The sequence below is a fragment of the Macrotis lagotis genome, chromosome X (genome assembly GCF_037893015.1).
Source record: "Macrotis lagotis isolate mMagLag1 chromosome X, bilby.v1.9.chrom.fasta, whole genome shotgun sequence".
NCBI lineage: Eukaryota > Metazoa > Chordata > Mammalia > Peramelemorphia > Peramelidae > Macrotis > Macrotis lagotis.
Window position 1 is genome coordinate 613053688 of NC_133666.1, and position 20761 is coordinate 613074448.

The following is a 20761-nucleotide window of genomic DNA, read 5'->3' on the forward strand; positions in this document are numbered from 1 at the left end:
CCAAAGAAGAAAAGTGATTTGCTCCAAGGTTACATAGTTATTTAGTGGATAAGCCAGGACCAGGCACTTTTAGAAGAACTGGATTCTAGACCAATCTCAGTTTTCTCATTTATGAAATGGAGATAATGAGAAGGAAAGGAAAATGAAAAATGTTGGAGGGGCTATGGGAGAACAAGTGTACAAATGTTCTCTCTCTCTCTCTCTCTCTCTCTCTCTCTCTCTCTCTCTAGTTTTTGCAAGGCAATGGAATAAGTTATTTGCCCAAGATCACAAAGGTAGGTAATTATTAAGTGTCTGAGATTGGATTTGAACTCAGGTCCTCCTGACTCTAGAGGCTCTACCATTGTTCCACCTATCTGCCCCCAAATGTACTCTTAGTGGAGTTGTGATCTTAGTCCAACCACTCTAAAAAGCAATTTGGAATTCTTTCCTCAAAGCTATTTAACTGTATACCCTTTAACCCAGGAATACCTAGAGTTATTCCCCCAAGAGATCAAAGCAAGAGGAAAACAACCATATGCACAAAAATATTCATAGCAATATTTTTTTGTGGCAGTAAAGATTTGGAAACAAAGGAGAGGTCCATCAATTGAGGCATGGTCAAACAAATCACGGTATATGAATGTGATGGAATAATACTATGCTTTAGGAAATGTTGAAGGACATGGTATTAGAGGAACCTGGAAAGATAAATGAACTGATACAAAATAAGTGACCATAACTAGAAGAACAATGTCATAGGGAACTCCAGTCAACACAATGAACAACTATAATTCCAAGGACTTATGAAGAAACATGTTCTCTACCTCCAGATGGAAAGCTGATGGATTCTGGAGTGAAAATTCAGTTAAATTTTCTTCTCTTTCTTGTTTTTTCTTTCTTTCTTCTTTTCTTAAAAAACATACTTATTAGGAAATTTATTTTACATGATCTTTGGAAATAATTTTATTTATTTATTTATTTATTTGCCTTCTCAATGGATGGAGAAGGGGAAAAGATTTCAGAACAGAAAATAAATTTAAGTTGAATTTTTTTAAAAAGGACATTTTGAAGGGAGCATTTTGGGTGAAATACTTGGGCATTTAGGGGTCTCAGGTGCTTCTGATTCAAATGTCTGGTTATTGTTTTAAACTCCTGGAGTCAGGAAAATCCAAGACTGGACAGATGTGATTCTTATAGGAAGCAGAACAGACTTAGATAATACAAGTAATCTCACAATGTGAGAGACAGCTCTAGAAAGAGACAAGGAGTCAGGAGGAGGGAGGGAAGGAGGACAAAAAGGAGAGTACAAAGTGACTATTTAGATTCCCTCTCTATATAGTATAGTATAGTCTATTGTAAAAAGTACTGTGCTATAAACCAGGAGAACTCTGGTTCTAATATTTAGTAGCTCTGACCTCCTAGGCTGGCTGCAGAACCTCTTTGAACCTCAGTTTCCTCATCAACCAAATACACACACACACACACATAATACACACACAAATGCATAGAAATGTGTGTTATCATTATTAACTTATCAGAAAATTTCAGAAGCATGTAGTCCAGGGTCCTTTCTACAATGTCCCTGATAAGTCATCCAACCTTTCCCCCTTCCTCTCCCCTTTTCCTTCTTCCTTCCTCAACCTCAACTCTGACTATTTTTCTCTGTCTAATAGTACAATGAGCCTTTAGAAGTGAAATCAGAAGACCTGGTTTCCAGATCCAATTATGCAATTAGATTTTATTCACAACTTTAGGCTAGTCACCCCCTTATCCTGAGCCCCAGTTTCATTCTCTATCAAATGGAAGGAATAGTCCCTGCTCCAACCATCATCCCGTGTTGCTCTGTGTAAGGAACTATGAAGATAATGGATGAGAAAGGATCTTGAAAAGTACAAAACCTATCACAAATGTGAAGGATTATTGTTATTGCAATGACCCAAAGTGTTTATCTGTAACCAGGCGCTCATCCAAGAAGAAAACTCACAGAGACACAGAATCCCTAGGACCAATGGTCTAAATACTATGATTAGAGAGTGATGGTGATCTCCTCGCATCCTTTTATTTAATTTTATTTATTTACTTTTCCTTATTTCCTTTTACTAAGAGATCTTTTTTGTGTTTTTTGTTTTTTTAGGGGTTTTTTGAAAGTCAATGGGGTTAAGTGGCTTGCCCAAGGTCACACAGCTAGGTAATTATGAAGTGTCTGAGACCAGATTTGAACTCAGGTACTCCTGATTCCAGGGCAGGTGCTCTATCCACTGTGCCACCTAGCCACCCCTTACTAAGAGATCTTAAAACATAGGTGTCAAATATGAGGCTCCTATAACACTCCTGAGTGTCCTGAACTAGATTAAAAAGTAATTAGGAAATGTTTAACAAAAGAAATAAAAACACAATAAAGAATAGATAATTTTAATATATGGTTTTCTAATATGTGGGTCTTAGGTGGTGCAGTGGATAGAATACTGAACCTAGAGTCAGGAAGATCTGAGTTCAAATGTGACCTCAGACATTTAGTGACTGTTTGACCCTGGGCAGGTCACTTAACCTTATTTGTCTCAGTTCCATCAACTATAAAATGAGCTGGAAAAGGAAGAGGCAAACTACTCTAATATCTTTGCCAAGAAAACTCCAAGTAGGTCACCAACAGTTGAATATGACTGAAAAATTAGTAAGTTTAAGTAGCAGTTCTTCAACAGTCCCTGCCCCATTCCCTCCCCTAGAATTAACAATGACCTCAAAGTATTCCGAGGGACTCTTTCCAGAAGGCCAAAGACCTAGGGTATTTTCCTCCCTGGGGCTTATATTCCATTATTCCACACAACTGGTTTGGTCTTTAAAAGTTTATTTTGAGATCTCCTTATGTCCAAAATGGTCAATTAGATCTCTAACTTACCTGCCACTAAGGCACTAAGAGACATTGTGACATAGTGTTAAATATGCTGGATTTGGAGTCAGAGAATTTGGGATTGAAAATGTGAGCTTCTCTACTTGTGTGTCCTACCCAGGCCAGATAACAGAGACTAAATCCCAAGGTCCCCTACTCCAAATGCAGTGCTCAGTCCAGCTCAGGGAGGGTAAATAATGAGACAATCCAATTTATTTGGATGGGGTTGCTATGGAGACACTGGGGCCCTGGTCCACTAAGTCATGAGCAGAGATGATGCTGGCATACTGTGCTAAAGGGTTTTTATTTCCTTGGCAGGTTGAACTAGTTACTGAGAAAGAGATCATCATCCTTTATCTCTTGGCTATTGCAACATAGCTCTGCCTGTTGCTTTGAATGTCTTATGGAGTATGTATGTGGATATATTTTAATTCTGGGGCAGGGGTTAAGGTGTCTAGCTGGGAGCTTCTGGAGGATTTTCTTCCTATTGGTTATTCCTGACAGTTTACCTGGAGCTCAGTGGCTTCTCCTCTCTGATAAGTCTTACAATCAAAGGGTTGGGGAGGACAGGGAAAGGGGGAACCTTATAGATAGATAGTATTGACCAGTTCCTTCATTTTATAGGGGGAGAAAATTGCTGACAAGTGATTTGCTCAAGGTTGTAGAATTAATAAATAGCATAGATGATCTTGGACCTAGGAGTTGCCAGGAGAGGGATTTTATAAGTCACCTTGTGTGGAGTATCTAAAGGTCCAAATCTTTATCAGGAGAGGCAGCAGGAAAAAAAAAAAACTTCCTGGGGTCAAATAGCCCTCATAACTGAGTACTGACTCATGCTTTGTTGCATTAGAAAGGAATGAGAGCTATGCCTAGTGAGAAAACATCAAGAGCTAATATTATTGTCCTGAAGAAGACTAACATTTTGGTTGGATTAAAATACTCTTGGCTATGAGCCTGGCTATGAGTTTTTTGTGGCTGCACAATATTATGAACTTTTGTCCCTAGCTATTCAGGCATTCTATCTACCACATCTAATTGATTAAATCTATTCATCACTTCCACTTCATATTGATAAAGGATATTATTTAGGTCATGCCTTTATAGTCTGATGGTTTTTCCTACTTTCTTCAACTTAAGTCTGAATTTTGCAATAAGAAGCTCATTATACTGATTGTATAAAGCTTTTCTACAGTTGACTGCAAGGTATATAATCAATTTTATTTCTATATTAATCATCTGGTGATGTTCATATGTAGAATTGCCTTATCTGTTATTGAAAAGAATCTCTTCAAGAAATTAGAGATAAAGGGGATGTTTCATATAAAAATGGACATTATAAAAGACAAAAGTGATAGGGCTTTAACAGGAGTAGAAGACATTAGGAAGAGGTGGCAAGAATATGCAAAAGAGCTCTACAAGAAATATCTTAACATCATGGATAACCACAGTGGTATGGTTATTGATCTAGAATCATACTTCTTAGGAGAATGAAGTCAAGTGAGTCTTAGCAAGCACTGCTAGCAATAAGGCTAAAAGAGGTCAAGGGATTTCAGTTGAACTATTTAAAATCCTGAAAGATGATGCTGTTAAAATACTATATTCAGAAAATTTGAAAAATTCAACAATGGCCACTGAATTGGAAAAGATCAGTTTATGCCTCAGTCATAAAGAAGGGCAATGACACGGAATGTTCAAATCACTGAACAATTGCATTCATTTTACATACAAGAAAGGTTATGCTTAATATTCTGCAAGCTAGGCTTTAGCAATATGTGAACTAAGAATATTATAAGATTAGGGTGGTTTTGAAGAGGTAGAAGAACTAGAGACCAAATTGCCAATATTTATTGGATTATGGATAAAGCAAGAAAGTTCTAGAAAAACATATACTTCTGCTTCATTGACTACCATAACTCCTTTGAGCAACTAGGAGGTACAGTGGGTAGAGTATGTGCCCCAGAATCAGGAAGACTCATTTTCTTAAATTCAAATCTGTCTCAGGTATTTATACTCCCTATGTGACCTAGGCAAATCACTTAACCCTTTTTGCCTCTCTTTCCTGATCTATAAAATAAGCTAGAAAAGAAAATTATCAAACCCTTTCAGTATGTTTACTAAGAAAATCTCAAATGAGGTCCCAAAGAATCAGATACAACTGGAAGTGATTGGAAAACAAAAGCTGCCTTAGTGTGAATCACAATAAATTTTGGCAAATCTTCAAAGAGATGAGATTACCAGTTCATCTTACATGTCTCCCAAGGAACCTGTATTTAGATCAAGAAGCAACAACAGTTAAAAAAAAATCAAATGATCAAATGATTTAAGATTGGAAAAGGAGTATGACAAGGCTATATAGTGTCATCACATGAAATCCCAGGCAATGAAAAATCAGAATTAAAGTTGCAGGAGAAGGATCAACAATCTCATATTTATAGATGATACAGATGATACTCTGGTGGTAGAAACTGAAGAATAATTAAGAAGCCTCTTAAGGGGTGGCTAGGTGGTGTAGTGGATAAAGCACTGGCCCTGGAGTCAGGAGTACCTGGGTTCAAATCCGGTCTCAGACACTTAATAATTGCCTAGCTGTGTGGCCTTAGGCAAGCCACTTAACCCCGTTTGCCTTACAAAAACCTAAAAAAAAAAAGAAACCTCTTAAGGATGGTAAAAGAGGAGAGTGTAAAAGATGACTTGAAGTTTGATATTAAAAAAACAACTAAGATCTTGACAACTGGTCCCATCATGTGCTTACAAAGGGATAAGAAATTGAAATAGTGTCAGATTTTATATTCTTGGGCTCAAAGATCACTACAGATTATGACTGCAGTCATGAATTTAAAAGATGCTTATTTCTTGAATGGAAAGATAGGGCAAATCTGGACAGCATAATAAAAAGTAGAGACAACCTTGCTGACAAAAGTCTTTGTAGTCAAAGCTATGGTTTTAACAGTAGTAATAATACGGCTGTGAGAGTTGGGCTCTAAAGAAAGTTGAGCACTGCAGAATCAATGTTTTGAATTGTGATGCTGGAAGACTTTTGAGAATCCTTTGGATAACAAAGAGATGAAATTAGTTAATAATAGTCAATAATTAAAGAAATTAATTCAAGGTATTCATTGGAAAGTCAAATATTGAAGATGAAGGTTAAATATTTTGGTCATATAATAAGAAGATGATACTCATTGGAAAAGACCTTGATACTGGGAAAGACTGAAGGCAAAAGGAGAAGGGGACAGCAGAGGGTAAGATTGATAGTGTCATGGAAACAGTAAACATGAACCTGGATAGACTTTAAGAGATAGTGGAGAGGGTGGCTAGGTGGCGTAGTGGATAAAGCACTGGCCCTGGAGTCAGGAGTGTACCTGGGTTCAAATCCCGGCTCAGAAACTTAATAATTACTTAGCTGTGTGGCCTTAGGCAAGCCACTTAACCCCGTTTGCCTTAAAAAAAACTAAAAAAAATAAATTAAAAAAAGAGAGATAGTGGAGGATAAAATGGCTTGGCAGGCTATGGTTCATGGATTATGAAGAGTTGGACATGCAGGGGCAGCTAGGTGGCACAGTGGATAGAGCACTGGCCCTAGAGTCAAGAGGACCTGAGTTCAAATATGACCTCAGACACTTAATAACTACCTAGTTGTGTGACCTTGAAAAAGTCACTTAACCTCACTGACTTGCAAAAAAAAAAAGGGTTGGATATGACAATGACTGGACAACAACAAAATGAGCCTTGATGACCTTCAGGAGAAGTATGATATGTCTTCAACACATTTCTCTTTTCCTTTTCTTTTTTGCTTCTTTCACTATCACCACCCACTCTATGGTGGCCAGGACCCCTAGATAAAATGGCAAAAATCCCTCATATATTTTTACTTTACAAACATTTTCATATATACAATCTCATAGCAACTCTGTAAGATAGAAATGTTACTATTTTCATTTTTCAAATGAAAAAACACAAGTTCAGATGGATGAACTGACTTTTCCATGACCACATGATTATGATTAGCACAATCTGTCCTCAAAATTAGATCTCCTATCAGAGCAACTTGCAGCACAAGATCACTGCACAAACATACACATACATACACAACACACATGCACACAGGATAATCGATAAAAGTCCTTTGCTTCTAAAAACTATTATTCTATGTAACCAGTCGGGGGCAATTAGACATTCCTAACAGTTAAAAGTCCATGAAAAGGGGCAGCTAGGTGGAGCAGTAGATAGAGTACCGGCTCTGGAGTCAGAAGGACCTGAGTTCAAAATCCGACCTCAGACATTAATAATTACCTAACTGTGTGACCTTGGGCAAGTCACCTAACCTCACTGCCTTGCAAAAAAAAAGTCCATGAAGAGCACCTGAGAGTCCAGAGAAAAAGAAAGGGTCACTGCCTCTGCCTTGGGGACAAAGCTACACTTCAGGGCTTGTGGTTTTAGAATTTTCCCCTCTGGAGAGCTTTCTTGCCTTTCACAGTATCTTGGTGCCTGAAATTCCACCATTAGGACCATGGATTTTAAAATTTTAGCACTGGCACACATTTTAGACATCAGTCCCTACTTTACAGATGAGAAAATTGAAGTTCAGAGCAAAGTGACTCACCCAGGGTTATAGTAGCAAGTGAGCAATACCTCCTAGACCAGAATTTAGGTCACGTAGTCTCCAGTTCAGCTCTACTTTTTCATGGTGTAGAAAACCAAAATGGAATAGGGAAAGGTCATCATAGTCTAGAACTAGAACAAATGATCAAGGTCATACAGAGCTCAGATCTCTGACGTCCAAATCCAGAGCATTTTTCATTACTGTAAGCTGCTTTCCTGTTCTTCCTATTTTCCTCCTCCTCTTCCTCTTCTTCCTCCTCTCTCCTTTTCTCTTCTCCTCCTTTTCCTGCTCTTACTCTTCTACTTTCATTTCCTCCATCTCCACTATCACCATTTTTCTTCCTCATTTTGGCTCCTAATCCCTTTAGCTCCTCTAGAGTCATCCCTATCCAGAGACTAATGGGGTGAATATTTTGGAGCATTCCATGCTGATAGAGACACCCTTTACCTTCCCTAAGGATACCCCAGGCCCCTAATATTCTATGGAGATACCCCAGGCTCTTTATATCCTATGGAGATGCCTCAGGTCCCTTTTATCCTCTAGGGATGCCTCAGATCCTTATATCCTATGGAGATGTTTCAGACTCCTTATGTCCCCATTGAGATGCCTCAGGCCCCTTATATCACTTAGAGATATCTCAGACCTCCAAACCTCCCTTATATCCCATAGAGATGCCCTCTCATACCACACAAAGAGGAACGGTCTTGATGCTACTTTTTTGGTTATATTCTGAAATCACCCCTTCTACTAGCAATGAGAGTTCTCCCTAACCCAATTTCCTTCCTATTTCTGCCTTTTATCAGTTGCCCTGCCAGCAACTCCAGAAGGACAAAGATAGAATCTCAGTGGTATTTGACTGTGACGCATCTTCCCATGTACTTTTTCCCTCCCCTATTTTGCCTTCAGCAAAGACTCAGCTCTCCTCCAGCCTCTTATTCTGCTTCTAGAGTCCTAGAATGTTGGGCTGCTCTCTGACATACTTATTAACCACTCTATGCCACTGTTTCCAAAGTGGAGAGCATATTCTTGAATCACCCTGGGGAGATCCCAGTGAGCAAGAGACATTGAAAAAAGAGGGCCCTCCCTTTCCACACTGGAACAGTATCCAGGTTAACAGGACAGGCTAGAACTGAGCACAGAGAGTAGGCAGAGACAGATGTATTTGATTGTGCCAGCATGGTTTTGTGGTTTCCTTCAGTTCTATTGAGTAACACATGAGTAGGAACAAGGGAGGCAGATGTAATACAGGGCTGGGGTTAGGCAAGGTGTCATTGAGATAGGTTAAGGGGGCCAGTGATTGAAGAATAAAGGACACTACAGATTCAAACTGGTTTACCAAAAAGCTGAGAATGTAAAGAGAATAGAGCTGAAGCAGAGATGATGCCTGGGGAAAATAAGGAGGCACTGAGATTATCAGAGGTACTGGGGAGGATAAAGAGGAGGAGAGTAAAGGGAAGATAAAACATTACAATATGAAAAAGAAAATGTATTTGGAGCTTTTAAACTTGGAAGGGCTCCACTTATGGGAAATGGCAAGATAAAGGATAGAACCATTCCTGCATAAAACTTAAGAAGAATAAAAGTAGGTCATAAGAATTGAGTAGAATAAGGATCTGGGATGTTAGATATTTGAGGGAATATCAACATGTATATTGAAAAACCCTACTATGAATAAAAAAGTTAGAGTGAAGAGGGCAACTTGTGAACTAAGCACTGAATTCTTTGAAAAAGGAGGGAGAATGTCCTGGAATCAGTAGATAACAGCTAACAGAAATTGGATCCGGTGATAGGTTTTGATTGTGTGAATTCCAAAAGAAGAGAGGCTTCTGAGTTATGATAGTAGAGGGAGAGTTTAGGAGTGTGCTGACTCCCTCCCAATGACCAGTGAGTCAGAATGGATAAGGGAAAGTGCAAATGGTACAGGACAAGGTGACCACTATCATGTGGAGGAAGCCAAGACACAGTGACTCCAGAATACAGAAAGAATAAGAGAGGAAGTATTGTAAACTGAAAAAAAGTTTGTCGGAGTATAGGGTCTGGAAATTCTAAAGTGAGGCATTGGGAGGGGGATGGGTAATATCTAAGGTATATTTAATTAAGAGAGCAGTAGGAGTTTCAAGGTGTACTGAAACACTAATTGTGAAATCCGACATTTCTTGGTGATCACAGAATAGAACAGGACCAGAAAAAGCCCAGGCAGTGAGGTTGGCCTGACTCCAGGTCTCCACTGACTATTAACCACTTTCCTCAAGAGCAAAGTTGATCACTTTTAGACCAGGAAGGAATCATTGACAAAAGGACTGCCTAGTCCCAAATGACCTTCCTATCAACCTTATTTCAGAGCTAAAATCCTACCATTAGATTCTACCATTTGTTCATCTGTCCATCCATCATTCATTCATTCATTCATTCATTCATTCAAAGATTTGCTTTGGATGAAGCCAAGCAGCCTCTGCTGTTTTTTTTTTTGACAGTCGATCAGAGTTAATTGATTTACACACAGCTAGTAAATGTCAAAATGTCAGAGGTCAGATTTGAAGTCAGGTCTTCCTGACTCCAGAGCTGGTGTTCTATCCACGGCACCACCTAGCTGTCCATTTGTCATTGTTTCCTTGCTCACCATCTCTCTTTTTATTCAAAGACCTCATTTCCCTTTTTTAAATAAGCTTGTCAAGCTAATATAAGACCAATGGAATGCAATGGCAGCAGTTTATCTAGAATCTGGAAAGGGATTTTGATCTGATGTCAAGAGGGAAGGAGGTTTCAAGAGCTCTAGGAATCAGTGCTTAGCCCTATTCTTCTTAAATTCTTTTTTTTCTCTTTTTTTAATCATTAAATTGTATAAAAGATTAGATGACACTGTTATCAAATTTTCAGATGACATAAAGCTGGGAAGGATGATCAATACATTTGATACCAGAGTCAGGATTCAGAAGGATCCTGAAATCAAATGATAATAACATTTATAAAATGTTCGGCAATATCTGTCATAGAATAGATATTGATAAATGCTTATTCCATCCAGTTCATCCATCTATCCATCTTGACAAGTCAGACCACTTGGAATCAAATTAGAGGAATGGAATCAAAATTAGAGGAAATTCAATAGAGATGAACGATAATGAACTTGTATTCAAAAGATTGACTTTGCAAGAACCAGATGGAGGAAGCATGGGTGGACAGCAATTTTGCTAAAAGAGAGCTGGGAGATTTTAGTGGGCTGCAAGTTCAATGGGGTCAGCAGTGTGATATGGCAGCCAAAAACAAACAAACAAACAATTAATTCAGTTTTCTATTCTTAAAAGAGTTATAACTTCAGGAAATAGTTTAACTGTACTCTGATCTGACCAGATCACATAAGACTGGTATTGTACTCAGTTCTGAGCATTATGGTTGAAGAAATTAGAAAGTACATTAATAACTTTGAGGGTCTCTAAAGAAGAGTAAACTATATAGAAGAGTCTCAAATTCAAATCATAATGAGGGTCAATTGGTGGTACTACAGATCCTCCTTAACTTTGTGTCTTCCTTTGGCCAGTATTTCCAATTTCTGTCCTCTGTCTCGTTTCTATACATGGTTGATAGCTTGCTGTCTCTCATTAGGCTTCTGACCTCCTTGAGATCAGAGACTGGGTTTTTTGGACTTTCTTTGTATACTCAAGCTTCTTATGGTTCAAAGGAGGCTAATTGGACAAGAGAAGACTCAGCAAGGGGCATAAGAGCTGTCTTCAAGTATATAAAAGGAATGAACAGCTAAGATAACTCAGGAGAGAGAGAACATCAAACCTGGGGTCAGGGAGATCTGAGTTCAAATGTGACTTCAGACACTAGTTATGTGATCCTGGGCAAGTCACTTAACTCTCTGTTTGCCTCAGTTTTCTCATCTGCAAAATGAACTGGAGAAGAAAATGGCAAACCATTCCAGTATCTTTGCCAATAAAACCCCAAGGGGATCACGAAGTGTCAGACGTGACTAAAACAACTCAACAACAAAAACAATGTAAAAGGTTAAGATATAGAAAAAGAAACCTTTATTCTCCTTGACTCTAGAGAGGGAAGAGAACTAGAAATATTGGGTACAAATTACAAAGAGGCAAATTTAAATATGAGGTAAGAATAAAAAATCTGCCTAATAATTACTGTCACCTTGAAGTTGAGCGAACTTTTTTAGGAAGCAGAAGGATTCCCCTTATTGGAGGTCTTTAAGCAGAGACTGGATGACCACTTGCTAGGAATTCTTGTAGGTGAAATTATTTTCCAGGTTTGGAATGGAGTTGTTGGCCTTTGGGATCCTTTGCTCTCACATTCTATGATTCCATGATTCTGTAAACTTCCTGGTCTTGAAGCATCAGTTCAAGAAATCAAAATGCTTTGAATCATAGAAAAGGAGTTGAATCCTCAGAGAGCAGCTAGTCCTTCATAACCTGCCCTTTACTACCTTTCCAGTTCCCTCGATATACCCTATAATCCAGTGATTGATGGTCCCTTTGCTCTTCCAAGAACACGATACTCCATCTCTAAATTCAAGTCTAATTGTTCATCCTGCCCAGAGTGCTCTCTTTCCTCCTCTGTCTTCTGGTTTCCTTGACTTCCTTAACATCTCAGATAAAATCCCATTCTATGGGAGGTTTTAAATCTAAAGCCTTCCCTCTAGTGATCACCTCCAATTTATACAATATACATTGTTTGGACTTATTCTTTTGCTCATGGTCTCCCCCATTAGACTGTGTTCTCCTCAAGATAGGGTCCTTCTTATGTCTCTCTTTGTATCTCCACTGTTTAATTAAATGTGTGGTACATAGTAAGACTTAAAAATACTCAGTGATTGAACAACTAGTCCAACCCTTGCTTCAGCAGGAATGCCTGCCCATTATCACTAACACAAGTGCTCACTGAACACCTCCAATGATAAGAAACCCATTATTTCCTGAGGGACCCTTCCCTCCTTCCTTTCCAGTTAGGTTTGGAGGTTGAAAAATTCTTGCTTCTGGTGAGTCATCATCTTTCTGAGACAAGAGAGGGGATAATCTTTTTTTCCATCCATTAATCTCCACACCTGTATTCAAACCAGCCCTTGTGCCCAGTCCTATGCTAGCAATGGGCAAGGAGCCAGGAGAGAGAGGACACTTGGGTGGAAGATAAAGAGCCCCAAGCTTGGATCAAATCCAGAGAGCTTGATTTTACTCATAATTGCCACTAACCCACTTATGGTGTTTGAGCTGATTTTGAGGGGAGCTAGAGATGGTGATGAGGGGGGCAGGCAATACAACTCAGTCAAAAGTATGGAGAGAGGAGAAAGAATCCAATGTGTGAGGAATAAAAAAATAACCAACTTGGCTAGACTGTTGAGTACATGAAGGATTTGAGGTGTAATTAGTTAAGAAATAAAAGTGGAATTCAGGTTTTTAGGGCTTTAAATTTTAGAGAAGTTTGTATTTGAACCTTGGGGCAATAGGGAGCCACTGGAGTCTAAGAATCAGAGGAATGACTACTCCAGCTTTAGAAAAGCCTTTCAGAATTTGGGCAGAAAATAGAAAAGGGGTGGGGCAGCTAGGTGATGCAGTGGAGAGAGCAACAGCCCTGGAGTCAGGAATTCAAGTCTGACCTCAGACACTTAATTACCCAGCTGTGTGGCCTTGGGCAAGCCACTTAACCCCATTGCCTTACAAAAACCTTAAAAAAAAAGAAAATAGAAAAAGGAGAGATTTGAGATTGTTGGTGTTCAGGAGTTTGTTAGTTGTGTCCAGCTAACTCCATTTGGAGAGTGGTTTGCCATTTCCTCCCTCAGTTCATTTTACAGATGAAGAAACTGAGGCAAACAAGGGCAAGTGTCTTGCTATGGGTCATACAACTAATAGGTGTCTGAAGTCAGATTTGAAATTCAGGAAGATGAGTTTTCTGCTCTTCCTTACCCTATTCACTTCACCAGCTAGCTGAGACTGAAGATAGGAAAAGCAATTCAGAGGCTTTTACAATAGGTGTAGAAGTGAAGAGGTCCTGAACCAAAAAAAAAGGTCTACATGGGTGGGAGAAGGGAATATATGCAAGAGATGCTACTGAGCAAAAAAATAAGTGAATGTATACATGGGATGAGGGAGGCTAAGGATTTAAGAATGATTTAAAGGCTGTGAAGGTGAATGACTGGAAGAATTCTGGAGTCCTAGAAAAAAGTAGGAATAAGCAAAGGTATAATGACATCTGGGGATGTGGGACCCACTACCTCCTAAGGCAGACCTGAATTTAAATCCTGCCTTTGTCAAATGTAATTCATGAAGGGGCTAGCCTTGTAGTCAAGTAGACCTGAGTTTAAATCCCACCTTTGACAAATATAATACACAAAGGGGCTAGCCTTGTAATCAGGAAAACCTGAGTTTAAATCCTGCCTTTGACACAAATAATACATGAAGGGACTAGTCTTATAATCAAGAAGATTTGAATTTAAGTCCTGCTTTTGACACATACTGTCTGTGTAATTCTGAGCAATACCCCAGGCAGCCCTTAATATCCTGCCCACTTTCCACTTTTCCAGTCATCTTACATCTTCCTCCCTCCCACATAATCTGAGGACCAGTGACACTGGCTCCCTTCCTCAGACAAGATACTGCATCTCCAGACTCCAAGTATTTTCATTCTTTGCTCCCCAATTCCTGGAATCCTCTTCCTCCTCTCCACCTCTTGGCTTCCTTCTGAAGTCTCTCCATCTATAAAAAGCCCTTCTCTGTCCTCCTTAACTTTGTGCCTTCCCCTGGCTGGTATCTCCAATTTCTCCTGCCCTCTATCTGGTTTTTATATATGTTTGTTTGTTTGTTGTCTCCCATTAGGCTTGTGAGCTCCTTGAGAGCAGAGACTGGGTTTTTGCAAAGCACTTTATAAATATCTAATCTTATCCTTACAATACTCATTTACAGATGAAGAAACTGAGGCAAAGTTATCTGACTTGCCCAGGGTCATACAGCTAATGAGTGGCAGAGGCTGGATTTGAACTCAGTTCTTCCTCAGTCCAGATCCCGTGCTCTCTTCACTAAATCTCTAATCCAATGCCAAAACATCATACTTGGGGTTGTCATTCAGTCTTTTCTCAAAGTGGCTCCCATGATTTCAAAGTTCACTTCTATAAAGATGACTCCTAAATTTTAGACTTTCTACAGCATTCTGATCTGTACCTTTCTGATGCCCTTATGCAATATTGTATATAAACGTTATATCATATTCCCTACCTCCCACAGACTGCAAACTCTTAGATGACAAGGACCGTGTCCTGTTTCAATTTTAAACGTCCACCTACTCTGCACACCAGAGGTACTTAGTCAGTCTTTTTGAATAATGCAATTGAATGCTCCAGTCCTGGGCTCTAATGGCATTTCTCTAACTGCCTGATCCCATCTTTGCATGGTTGTCCCACAGCACCCCAAACTTGTTATATCCACAATTGAACTATATTACCATCTCCCAAACCTGCCCCTCATCCCAGTTTTGCTATTTATTGTTGAAGTCAACACCATTAAAAACAGGTCTCCAGATGGGCAAGGACTTCTGAAATACCTCTCTCTCTCTCTCTCTCTCTCTCTCTCCTTTCTGTCCCTTTCCCCTCCCCCCTTTCCCTCCCCCATCTCCCTTTCTCCTCCTCTCCCCCCTCTTTCTCTTTTCCCCTCCCCTCCATCTTTCTCTCTTCTTCTCTGTTTCTGTCTCCCTTCCTCCCTTTCTCTCTCCCTCTCTTTCCCCTCTCCCATTCCCTCTTTTCTTCTCTCTCCCTCTCTATTATTCTTTCTCTCCTCTCCCCTCCTCCTCTCTCTTCCCCCTCTCCTTCCCTCCCCCCTCTCTTCCTCTTCTTCACTGTCTCTATCTCTCCCTCCCTTTCTCTGTCCCACTCTCCACTCTCTCCTTCTCTCTTTTCCTCTCCCCCTTTATTTCCTTCCTCTCCTTCCCCCTCTTCTCTCTTCCTTTCCCTCCCTCTCTCCTTCCTCTTGCTTTCTCTTCTCTTCCTTTTCTTCCTCTCTCTCTCTCTCTCTCTCTCTCTCTCTCTCTCTGTTTGTCTCTGTCTTTCTGTCTCCCTCCCTTTATTTCTGTCTCTTGTCTCTTCCTCCCTTCCTCTTGCCTCTCCCCCCACCTTTTCTCCTTTCCTTCCTCTCTCTTTTTCCTCTCCCATCTCCCCATCTTCCCTCTCTGTCCTCCCATTCTCTTTTCCTATCTGTCTGTCTATCTCTCACCTATGCAGATGCACCACAATTACTATCTCTATAATATATTTTTCCCATATCATTCTCCATTGACATAATCCAGGCCTCACTAGTTCTAGCCTTGTTGCTGTTTTGGCTTCTATTTATACTTCATACCCATTTTAAGTTTGTAAGCACTATTGTATTATTTTTTGCTTCCTGGAAAAACAGTAGACATTTAATAAGTGCTTGTGGACTGATTTTTAACTGTTCTCCTAATTCAGGACAAATAAGAAATTCTATGACTGATGCTGCCTCTGTCTTATCTCTCTATATAAAGTGCCATGAACCTCATGAACATATATCCAACTATTTCTTCTGTCAATCTTGTATTTATTCTTTCATGATCTTGGATAAAGAAGTGTTGTCCTTGTGAACTTCAAAAGATCCAAAAAGTCATTAGAGGTCCAGGGAAGGGAATCCATAGTAGAGTTGGTGTGGCCATCACAGTCAAGCCAGGCAAAGAAGGCAAAGAACCAGCAAGATTCCAAGGTGGGACTTACTTGACCCAACCTGGTAGTGAACCAAAAAGAAGCTAGTAACCAGGTCCTGCACTCAAGGAAGCATTCATGGCTAAGCTAGCAACCTCTTTAAATCTGAGACCACTCTCCCTTGGAACCTAAGGGGTGGAGAAGGGGTTCCCTATTTCCTATGTCTCTATGCTTCTGTAAAAGTACACACACACATATCCCCTTGTGAAAGCTAATTGATGCTGTTTATTGATGATAGCAAACATAAATCAATTGACAAAATGAGATAGTAAATGGCACTGGCAAATAATACAAGGGCAGTAATAACTGGTATTGATTAGAAGCGGGGATCAAGCATAGAACATTAGGAAAAAGATCCCTGAGAACTATAGAACTGGAGGGAAGAGGTAGCCAAGTTCTGGAAACCTGACCTACCAATTCAGGTGGGATAAGAGGCCCTAGAGCCAAAAAGGGCTGCTTTTATATCACCAGAAGCCAGCACAGGGCCTCATGCAAAAGGTAGGTCCTTCATAAATAAATGTTGATTAAAATTGAATAGAATGCAGAATGTTAGAATTGAAGAGACATTAGAGGCCATCTAGCCAATTCCTACTTTACAGATGAGAAAATTGAAGCAAACAGAGGTTAAGTGACTTTCCCAGATTCACAAAGCTAGTAAATACCTGAGGTAGGATCTGAACCCAGGTTTTCCAGATGCTGAATCCAATACTCTATCCATTTGCACTACTTACTTCACAGGGCTGTTGAGAGAAAAGTACTTTGTCAACCTTAAAGCACCAGAGAAATGGGAATTATGATCATGATTGCCCTTTGATGAGGGTGGGGGTCATCTGCTTCAGCTCTCTCCCTTCATGTCAGAGTAAAACTCTAGGGGATTTGGACGTTGAAAGGGTTTGGAAAAGCCTGGAGAATCTCAATTCACTGGGGCTGCACCAGCTCCTTCCGTTCCCAGTCTCATTCTCAGGGAGACTGCAGCTGGTCTTTGTCAACAGGACCTCCTCCTCCAAGTCCATTCTCCAAACTTGCCTGAGGCGCTTGCCTTGGACTGATGTCATATCCCCACCCTTTCTCTGGCTAAAGACCAAAGCTTCTTCCAACCCCTCATGGCTAGAAACCCCTTTGTCTCATCTCATTCCCTTCTATCAGTGCCCATGGGCCCCCTGGGGAAGGGTGCAGGTCCCCAGCCTCCAGCCCCCACCAGACTGGGATCTCTCTTTCTTCTGCATTCTCACAGGGCCAACCGGGGACTGTGTTCCTGGCAATTTGCCCTGGGCTGTTGAGGCTGCTCCTGCTGTCATCCAAAGAGCAGGTCAAAAGGAGCCTGTGCCAATCTTGGGCTGCTCCAGTGACTTTCTATGCACCCTCTGGCAGGTCACCCTCTCCCCCAAGCCTCAATTTTCCTAACTATAAAATGACAAGAAGGGAGGGAGAAGCATCCAATTAGATGATTCCAAGAAAGAACAAAGTAGAGTGAAAAAGAACAGTACAACTGGGATCAGAGACCGTGAGTTCGAGTCCTCACTCTGCTATTTATGAACATGCAAGACCTCTAGCAACTCTGCTCAGTTTTCTGGGCTCCAGTTTCTTTTTAGTAAAATGAGGATGTTGGGCTAGATTATCTCTAAAATTCCTTCCAGTTTCAATGTCCTAGAATTTATGTCAGTGTCACACAGTGGTCAAGTCTTATGCTCCCTATTGACCCAATGAAGGAGCAGAGAAATCTCTTCTCAAGGACCTAACTGCCCACCATCCCTGGACATTGAGTCTCTTACTCTTCATGAGCAAGGGTGGGCTGGATTCCACGATCCAAGATGGAGAATGCTGTGCCCACACACACCTTTGTTATCCCCTAACATGGTAGAGAGAAGATTGGTAACCCTGGGGGGGGGGGGCGGGGGAAGAACTCGATTTGAGTGCTTTATTCCCTTAGTAATCTAAGGCAATTCCCCTCAGTTCTCTCAATCTCAGATTTCTCATCTGCTCAATGAGTTGGTTGCATTCTTTGACCTCTTCTGATCCTTCTAGCCCTACCATGCTATGATTTTAATGTCTAACTGTTCCTGTAGCAGGAGAAACTAAGGATTGACATGAAGGAGGATTTTCTGAGTCATGAATATATTTGGCTGCTGGACAGATGCCTCACTCTCCTCTCTGACCCAGTCCTGCTATACCTCCCCTTTCATGGAGAAGCTTAGAGAAACTAGACCTGTGGAATGGGAGGGGACTTTAGAATACAGAACAAAGAACGCGGAGGGGTGCAAGGGACCTGGGACCATATCTTCTGCCACTCACTACCTCTATGACTTTGGGCAAAATACTAATATTCTCTGAATCTCTGTTTCCTTTTTCTATAAAAAAAGAGGGACTTGGAGTAGATAACTAGAAGTTGGTCTATGATCCCATGATTCTATGACAGAACAAAAGGGATCTTAGAAGATGGAATGTTAGAACTGAAAGCAAGTTTAGAGACCAACTAGTCTAATGCCCTCATTTTACAGAGAAGGAAATGGAAACTCACTTGAGAAGACTTGTTCCCGTTCACAATTCTATTCAATGATGCAAGCCCTTCTGCCCTGATAAACTATCAGCCCCCTCCATATAGTCTTTTACCTTCTTGAAAGCACTTTTCCATACATTTTCTCCTTTGAAAGTCATAACAATCCTGCGAGGGAAAAAAGTCATGCATAATACCCATTTTACAAAGAAGGAAACTGAGGCTTAGAGAGAGGAAAAGTTTGGCCACTTGTCTCCCCAATCCCAGTCCCGGGCACCAAAAAGATCTATATAACCCATCTTTTAGTTAAAATCCTGATATTTTCTTCTCAACATTCAATCAGTCAACATTATTAAGCACCTTCTATGGGTCAGGCACTGTGTTAAATATTAGGATATAAAAAGAAGCAAAATTCGGTCCCTATCCTCAAGTTACTGATAATGCAATGGGGGAGCCCACAAGCAAACAAGTATGTACAAATAAGCTACATGCAAGGTAAATAGAAAATAATGGAGGGAAAGCACTGGAATGAAGAGTTTGAGAGAGATTTCCTAAAGTAGATGGGATTTAAATTGGGCCTTGGAGTCTCTTATAACTAGTTCCAAATTTACATTTGTAGAAAGAACCTTAGTTTAGAAATTGAATTCTAACTCCCCCCCCCCCCCCCCCCCCCCCCCCCCCCCCCCCCCCCCCCCCCCACCGCTCCATTGCTGATTTATTAGATGAGCTTTAGACAAGTCCAGGCCTCAATTTCCCCATTTTTAGAATAAAGAGAATTGAACAGGTACAGGGAAAGGAACTAGGTCTCCAGAATCAGAGCTTTGTGACTTTAGGCAAGTCTTCCCTGTAAATATGGGGGGGGGGGAGGTAGGGGAAATGGGAGGCACTGGATGGCCTCTGAGGTCCCTTCCAGCTCTAGATCTGAAATCTTGGCTATCTATAGTTTCCGAGACCCTTTTCCATCTCTGACACCCCAAATTCTATGTTTGGAGCTTTCTCCCAGTAACACTGTTCTACAGCCTACCTTCTAGGGTTCCCTTATAGTTCTTGCTTCCTACTTTCATTGGAGATGAACTGGACCGAGGATTTCCTTCTTATAGGGCTCTGCAAACAGACACTTCTACCCAACCAAATCTCACTTTGTTTGCAATTTATAGCTTTAGAGAGTTGTCTGGGGCATTGGGAGGTTAAGTGGTTTACCCAGGGGTCATCTGGCCAGTGGGCAGGACTCGACCTCATATCTTCCAGACTCTGAGACCTGTACTTTATTTATGCCGTCTAGCTCGCCAGAGGAATAAAGGTTGACAGACAAGGTTTGCAGAGTCTTTCTGAACTTCGTCTCTTGTAGACCGGTCCCTTTGGGTCGACAGCTCTCCTTTAGACCCGACCTGGCCCTCATTTCTGCTTGGCTCCTCGGTCCCTGCTCTCCCTAGCTCCCCCACGCTGGGGCAGGACCTCTCTGCCCATCCTCTTCTGATAGCGGGCGTCCCGACTCCGAAGCCCGGACAGGAGCCCCCCGTGCCCACCCAGCCCGGTCTCCAGCGCCTCCCGCAGCCTAACCCTGCTGGGGATAACGGGACCCATGGATGCTCGCTCCCTCACTTACTCCGTCGCTGCCGGGCAGAGCTGCAAGGGGACGGCTGAGAGCCCTGCGCCCCTGCGGTCCCTCTGGCGAGCCGAGCCGCTGAGCTTCAGTCCCCCGCCGGCCGTGCGTCCGTCGGCTGTCCCTGAGGTCCCTCGGGGAGCCAGCCGGGCCCCGGGGTAGGACGTCAGGCGCTTGCTGAGTAGCCCCGGCCCCTTTTGGGCAAAGGCGGCTCCAGCTGGGGGCAAGGAGGCGGGGCGGGGGCTGAGGGGGGGTGGGGAGAGGGGAGGCGCCGCAGTGGGGGCTGTCCGGGGGCAGCGGAGGGGAGGCGGGGGGCGGGGGGCTGGGAGGAGCACGTGTGCGGCCCGAGGCAAGGTGGGTGCCCTCTGGGGAGGGGCAAGGAAGGCGGGCCGCCTGGGGAGAGCGCCCCGTCTTGGGGTCCAAGCTGCACCAGTGCCATAGTCAATAGTGGAGAAACGTTTATTAGACACCTTCAGTGTGACAGG

General features: G+C 41.6%; 1 protein-coding gene across 3 annotated transcripts in view; it reads right to left on the reverse strand.

The window, feature by feature from the left end:
• Positions 1-20448, reverse strand: part of GPR20 (G protein-coupled receptor 20) — a 39336-nt gene extending 18888 nt beyond the window's left edge. Inside the window, exons 1-3 of one of the 3 annotated variants that reach the window (XM_074202772.1) lie at positions 20280-20364; positions 16842-16919; positions 7473-7603 (exon numbers count right to left, since the gene is read on the reverse strand). The gene's annotated coding sequence lies outside the window, so the exon portion shown is untranslated. Of the gene's footprint in view, positions 1-7472; positions 7604-16841; positions 16920-20279 lie in introns of all 3 variants that reach the window. The other 2 variants (XM_074202771.1, XM_074202773.1) reach the window with 2 other exon arrangements.
• Between the last annotated feature and the right edge of the window lie 313 nt (positions 20449-20761).